General features: G+C 33.9%; 1 pseudogene; it reads right to left on the bottom strand.

Moving 5' to 3' along the window:
* Positions 1–6829: 6829 nt before the first annotated feature.
* LOC131147267 (5S ribosomal RNA) lies at positions 6830–6948 on the bottom strand (annotated as a pseudogene).
* Between the last annotated feature and the right edge of the window lie 558 nt (positions 6949–7506).

The following is a 7506-nucleotide window of genomic DNA, read 5'->3' as shown; positions in this document are numbered from 1 at the left end:
AAACTATCAAATAAAAATTTAGTGAAAGGCTTAACAAATACTAAGTTTATCAAAGATAAAATTTGTGATGCTTGCCAACTAGGAAAGCAAGTCAAGACTAGTTTCAAAAAGAAGAAACACATATCAACTAGTAGACCCTTAGAACTCATGCATTTAGACTTGTTTGGACCTACTAAAACTCAAAGCATAGGTGGAAAACAATATTCTTTTGTGATTGTTGAGGATTATTGTAGATATACATGGGTATTGTTTTTAGCCAACAAAAATGAAGCTTGTGATATGTTAATAACTCTATGCAAGAAACTTCAAAATGAGAAAGGTTATAATGTCACTAACTTTAGGAGTGATCAAGGTAAAGAATTCAAAAATAAAGATGTAGAAAATTTTTTTAATGATTATGGCATAAACCATAATTTCTCAGCACTTAGAACTCCACAACAAAATGGAGTTTTTGAAAAGAAAAATAGAACCCTTCAAGAAATGGCTAGAACTATGCTAAATGAAAATAATTTACCTAAGTATTTTTGGGTTGAAGCTGTAAATACAGCTTGTTATGTAATAAATAGGGTATTTATTACATCAAGTCTAAATAAGACACCTTATGAATTATGGAAAGGGAGAAGACCTATCATAGCTTACTTCCATGTATTTGGGTGTAAATGTCTTGTTCTAAATAACAAAGATGACTTAGGGAAATTTGATGCCAAATTAAATCAAGGAATTTTCTTAGGATATTCTACAAATAGTAAATCCTATAGGATCTATAATAAATAAACACTTACTATCGTTGAATCAATGCATGTAACTTTTGATGAATCAAATCCTTTGCAAATGAAATAAAAAATGATGAAGATGAAGATATCTCACAAAAGGTGGAAAATCTTGAAATTAAAGAAGAAAAAGAAGAAAACAATGAAGAAACTTCAAAATAAAAACCCACAGAAAATCAAGAATTATCAAAAGAATGGAAATACATAAGAAACCATCCTCAGGATCAAATTATTGGAGAACCTTCAAGAGGAATAACCACTAGATCATCATTAAAGAATATATGCAACCATTATGCTTTCCTATCTCAAGATGAACCAAAAAATGTAGGAGAAGCATTAAATGATGATTCATGGATTATGGCTATGCAAAAAGAGCATAATCAATTTGAAAGAAGTCGAGTATGGAAATTAGTTTCCAAACCTAAAGATCATTCAATCATATGAACTAAATGGGTCTTTAGAAATAAGAAAGATGAAAATGGGATAGTTGTTAGAAACAAGGCTAGGCCAGTAGCTCAAGGATATAATCAAAAAGAAGGTATTGACTATGATAAAACCTTTGCCCCCGTAGCAAGAATGGAAGCAATTAGAATGCTCCTAGCCTATGCAGCCCATAAGGAATTCAAGCTATATCAAATGGATGTCAAAAAAGTGCTTTCTTAAATGGATATATAAACGAAGAGGTTTATGTAAAACAACCACCAAATTTTGAAGACCTAAAACATCCTGATCATGTATTTAGATGAACTAAAGCCTTGTATGGTTTAAAACAAGCTCCTAGAGCTTGGTGCAAGAGATTAAGTAAAACTTTACTTAAAAATGATTTTTCAAGAGGAAAGGTAGACAACACCCTTTTTCTAAAGACCAAAAGCAAAGATATGTTAGTAGTTCAAATCTATGTTGATGATATCATATTTGGTGCTACAAATGAAGAACTATGTAAAGATTTTGCAACATGTATGCAAAAAGAGTTTGAAATGAGTATGATGGGAGAGTTAAATTATTTCCTAGGGTTACAAATCAAACAAGCTCAAACAAGCCAAAAATGGAACATTCATAAATCAAACTAAATATATTAAATATATGCTTAAAAATTTTGATATGGAAGAAAGTAAACCCATAGGAAACCTTATGAGTACCTCAACAGGCCTTGATAGAAATGAAAAGGGAAAACCAGTAGACACAAAACATTATCGAGGAATGATAGGTAGTTTACTATATTTAACAGCTAGTAAACCCGATATCATGTTTAGTGTGGGTATGTGTGCTAGATTTCAATCAGCACCTAAGGAATCTCATCAAGTTGCAGTCAAAATAATTCTAAGATACTTGACAAGAACCCTTGATCTAAGCTTGTGGTATCTAAAGGAAACTGATTTTGAAATGATAAGCTATTCAAATGCGGATTATGCCAAATGTAAAATAGATAGAAAGAGCACTAGTGGTACTTGTCACTTTCTAGGACACTCACTAGTCTTTTGGTTTTCGAAAAAGTAAAATTTTGTAGCATTATCCACAGTTGAAGCTGAATACATAGCAGTTGAGAGTTGTTGTGCACAAACACTATACATGAAACAAAAACTGAAAGGCTTCTATCTTGAATACCAAACCATTCCAATTAAGTGTGACAATACAAGTGCTATAAATATTTCAAATAATCCAATATCTCACTCAAGAACTAAACAAATTAACATTAGACATCATTTCTTGAGAGATAATGTTCAAAATGAGGAAATAAATCTTGAGTTTGTCAATACAAATGATCAATTAGCTTATATATTTACAAAACCACTTCTAGAAAAACGTTTTGTATTTATTAGACGAGAATTAGAAATGTTACATTTACGAGAAGTCAACTAGAAGAGACAATAAAAAAATATAGAAGTAGCCTGCATGGCAGGTGACTGCCAGCTGAATGGCAGGCGCCTGACAAGCTACTGCCTGTTGAAATATAACTCAATAGGCGCCTAACCCTTTGAAGACATGCATCTATCGTGCGGCAATTCAATTCTAAAACACGGGAAAAAAAAAAATTTTAAACCCTAGCCGCTTGATAAGACTTTTATGCCTCTCAAAAATCCTTTATTTATTCTTTACCTCTCCATTCTCCGTCTCAAATCCATCCCTTACTCCATCACCACCTCACCACATCAAACCCTTATCCTCCTCAAACTAGGGTTTCGGGTTTCAAAATGCCAAGAATAAAAACCACTAGAACCAAGGAAAAAGTTTCCTTCTCCCGCTCAGCAAGCAACAATGAACTAGAGAAATAACTGGTCTCCTCTCACGCCAAATCAATGTATCAAAATCACATCTCAACCATTGATTCCAAATTTGGTAAAGTCCTGGATATTCCCTTCTTTGAATCACACTTTTCTGAAATCATAAATTTGTTCAAAGACATAGGATGGGATAAATTTATTAAACACCATGCCAAAGGCTATTATCCTAATATGATCAAAATTTTTATTCAAACTTGGTGAAGAAGGAGGTAGGTATTTCTACTGATCTCCTAGGACAAACCATCACCCCTACACCACACTCGCTAGGCTAAATTCTTTGCATAAAGAGTGGTGAATTCGAGTGTAATCCCATTGAAAAACAATGGATTATGCAGCAGGGATTGACTCCACAAGAGTTTTTGCCAATTGTAATGAATGATCCACCTATTTACTTTGGTAATCCTCCACTTTATAAGCAGCTAAATCTACAAGCTTTTATTCTTCAAAAATTTATTGCCTACAATATCCTTCCCAAAGCAGGATCATATGATTATATGTCCTTCTTGGATTGTTTTATAATGTGGTGCCTAATCAAAAGAAAGAAGTTGGATTTAACAAGTTTAATGCTTAAATGGATAGTTATGAAGTTGGAAGCTCATAGAATTGTACTTCCCCATGGAGGAATACTCTCTTTGGTTTTTGCTCACTTTCTAATCCTCACACCATCTTCCAAACTACTAAAAAGAGCCCATTATGATCTATTCTCCTCAACCACACTAAAATTGATGGGTTACAAGAAGTACACTGAAGGATGGTTGTATAGAGGAAATAAGTCTGCGCAACTGGAGCCAGAAGACCCTAATCTAGCTCCTGAAGAAGTTGATCTGCTTGCATGGTTCATTTCCTTCTACCAGCATCATTCTAGCATTAGCTCTGACATGCAGACTGGTCTCACTTCACTTCAAGATAGAATCTCCACTATAGACACTAAATACTCATCACTAGATCAGTGTCTTGAAAATATAGAACATCATATCACTAGTGTAGCTCCCATGGATATTAGTTCTGTGTCTTCTAGTGAAGCTGAATTCAATAAAGAATCAGAGAAAAAATGAAGCATCTAAAGAAAAATCTGGTGACGACTCTACTAAAGATACTGAGGAAGAAGGAGAAGCTTCTAAAGGAAAGGGCTCTGAAGGAAAAAAAGTTGCTGAAGATAGTGCTTCAGAATGTGATGTTTGATTATGCTTATCTATGATGTTTTGTAGCTTTTAGAAACTTTAACTTCTGTTCATATTTTGCTGATCTATGGAACACTTGCTCTTTATATGTTTGTGTTATTTCCTTTATGATTGATGTCAAAAGGGGGAGTACGTGTATGAGGAAAATATGGTTATGATTACCTATGGTATGTATATTTTGGTTATGGTACGTAATGTTTTGGAATATGCTTAATGTTTATGTCAAAAAGGGGAAGTACGCACGATGATTATGAAATGATGAATTACCTTTTGAAATGCTAACATTATGAAGTATTTGAAATTGTGCTTTCATGATTTTGAATATTTATGCTTATTGTAAGGGGAAACCTTTTAAGGCTTACTTAGCTTTTATCCTTATTTGTCATCATCAAAAAGAGGGAGATTTTTATCCAAACCAAGGTTTACGACTCTTGATTTTGATGATAACAAAGTAAGGTTATCTAATGTTCTTCAAAGTTGCAATATTTTAGATATTAAACAAAAAGCATACTTCATGAACACAAGTGATCAATTCTCAAATCTCAAGAGACCAACATGGAAAGACTCAAAGATCACAAGAACATTGAAATCTCATGTCAACTCAAGTGATCAATATTGAAAATTCAAGAACTTAAAGCAATAACTTGATGAAGCTTTTCGAAAAGAGTTCAAGAAATGAAGAGCGTCTAATAGGACATGTTTGTAAGTACTTCAAGTATATTTCGAGTATGAAATTTCGTTTTGAAGCTCATTAGGAATGAAGAGAACTAGAGACCTTAATTTTAAAACTTGGAACATAGTTTTCAAAGAAAACAAATTAACATTCCAAGAATAGAAAAGAAAAGAGAGAGAAAGAGAGAATAACAATATTTTAAAAGTCAGATTTTTTAGTTGACAGGTGCCTAATTGCACATGGTCAGTAGGCTGCCACTTTAAAGGCTTTTAAAATACACAAACAAAAGGTCATTAGGCTATTTCCTGGACCTTGAGAGGCATCTAACAAGGTTTTTTGAGAAGCTTGTTCAGGTTTTATTAGGCTGCTGTCAACCTTCTACAAGTTTATTAAAGCTGAGAAATTCAGTGACAGACGCATGACCACTACTAGGTGACAGGTGACTGCCACCCTACTGCCTATGTTATTTTATCAGTGTAATACATTGATAGGCGACTGAATAGAAGCCCTTAGGCTATTGCCACACGGCAGATTTTAAAATTCATAATGAACATATTTTTGAAAAATCAATTACTTGAGGCTCAAACTTGTTCAAAGCTTGGACACTACTCCAAGTAAACTTGGGGATCAAGTTAAGTACTTTTCTAACTCTACAAATACACCCAAGATCAATTAATTCATTTACCAAGAATCAATTATAGCATTTAATCTCTCTTAATTTCCCTCAAACTCTCAAAGGCTCCCTCACTCTCAACTTGCACGAAAAGTACTGAGGCTTTGCTAGCACTCAATCTCTAGTATTGTGCCACAATTATAAATTCTTTCATCTATTGAAAGGATCATGCAGTGATATACTCTTGGGGCTTCAATCTAAATTTCATATTTGATTTGCTTTGAAGTATATAGCTCTGAATTTGTACTAATCAGTTCTTTTGAGAGTATCTCTTGTACACCTTGTTTCAAATCTTGTTTTGTAGATTGACGGTTCAAGTGCTTGGATTGTTGGACAGAATGAGGGAATATCGTTTTGAGAGGTGGGCTCTAGCCTAAGTAAGGAGTGGTTGTAACGGTGTTGTTCTGCCCCTCAAAGGAACTAGAATAGTGGAATCCTTTGGTAGTTTGCCAAAGGCAAGGACATAGGCTGGGGATAAGCCGAACCTTGTAAAAACTTGGTGTTCTTCTCTCTATTTTACCCTTTACTATCTGCACAATATTTGTATTTGTTGAATGCATATTGCCGATTGCAGGGCTTAAGTAAAAATTTAGAGAAGACTCTTAATTTTAGAAAGTACTTTTTTAATTAACCTTTTTGTAGAAACCCACAAGGGAGTTTGTCGGTTAATTTGCAGAAATCTTGGTTAAGAGAGCGCATTACAAATCAAAATCAAAACAGGGCTTGCATATAAACACAGGGTTGCTACCAAAAGTTGAAAGCATCAAGTACTTGAATGATTGATTGATTTTAATATTATCTTTGATTGGATTGTTTAAATTTCAGTACTTTATGGTGTGTTTTGGTTGTGATTATAAATTGATTGATTTACTTATGTTCTTGTTATTGCACTAAAACAAGCAAGAAGTTAAAAAGAATATAAATTTTTTTAATTAACCTAATTCACCCCCCCCCCTTCTTGAGAACACTATTTTAATTACATGTCTTACCATATTTATATCATCTTCAAAAAAATCAAATATCCTGAGTCATATTCCTCAAAGGCTCAATTGGCTAGATATTCTATGGTCGCACTCCTTTTATGGCTTTCTTGGTAACATGAAGTAGTAAATAGCTCACACTTTGCTTGTAGATTGATCATTTAGCCCCAAGACATAACCCACTGAAGTATCAAAAACTATCAAATAAATATTTAAGGGATGCATTGCTTTAGGCGATATCGTGACTGGTGGTTTTTTTTTTTAATGAAGAGGGTGCAACATGAGGACTTCCCAGGAGGTCACCCATCCTAGTACTACTCTCACCCAAGCATGCTTAACTGTAAAGTTATGATGGGATCCAGTGCATTAGTGCTTGTATGATCGCACTGAAGTTAAGCTTGAGTTGAAACTCACTTAGTCAGTTAAAAACCCTCCTCCAATTCTTAATGTGATTCTCCTCTACTTGAGATTTGTCTATCATATCATCCATACACTTTAATTATTTTTATGCTTCACTATTGACTTTGGTGTGATCCCAAGAGGGGAGCTAAATTGAGTTTTAAAACTTTTGACTAATTTAAATATTTACCAATTCACCTCTGTTCATATCCCATTCAATATTAAAAGCGTGTATGTAAAACGATTAGGTTATCAGTGTAGACATGCACGTACACAGCATATCTGTTAGCTTTACCGTGATCCCAAGAGGGGGGGTGAATTGGTATTTTTAAATTTTATCTTCTAGGTATTTCTCCTAGCAGCAGTATGTTCACAAGCCTAGGGTCAATCTAGTGCAAATAATGTAAATATACCAGAAATTAAATAAAGCAGTTTAAACAATCATATAAGCGTCAGAAAGCAGTAAAGGAAAGATGACACGCAGATATGTTATCGAGGTTCGGCCAACTACCTACGTCCCCGCCTTGGCTAACCAGCACAAGGATTAT

Source organism: Malania oleifera, chromosome 1 (genome assembly GCF_029873635.1).
Source record: "Malania oleifera isolate guangnan ecotype guangnan chromosome 1, ASM2987363v1, whole genome shotgun sequence".
NCBI classification, from domain to species: domain Eukaryota; kingdom Viridiplantae; phylum Streptophyta; class Magnoliopsida; order Santalales; family Ximeniaceae; genus Malania; species Malania oleifera.
Note: the sequence above shows the minus strand (reverse complement) of the source record. Positions and strands in the feature narration are given on the sequence as shown.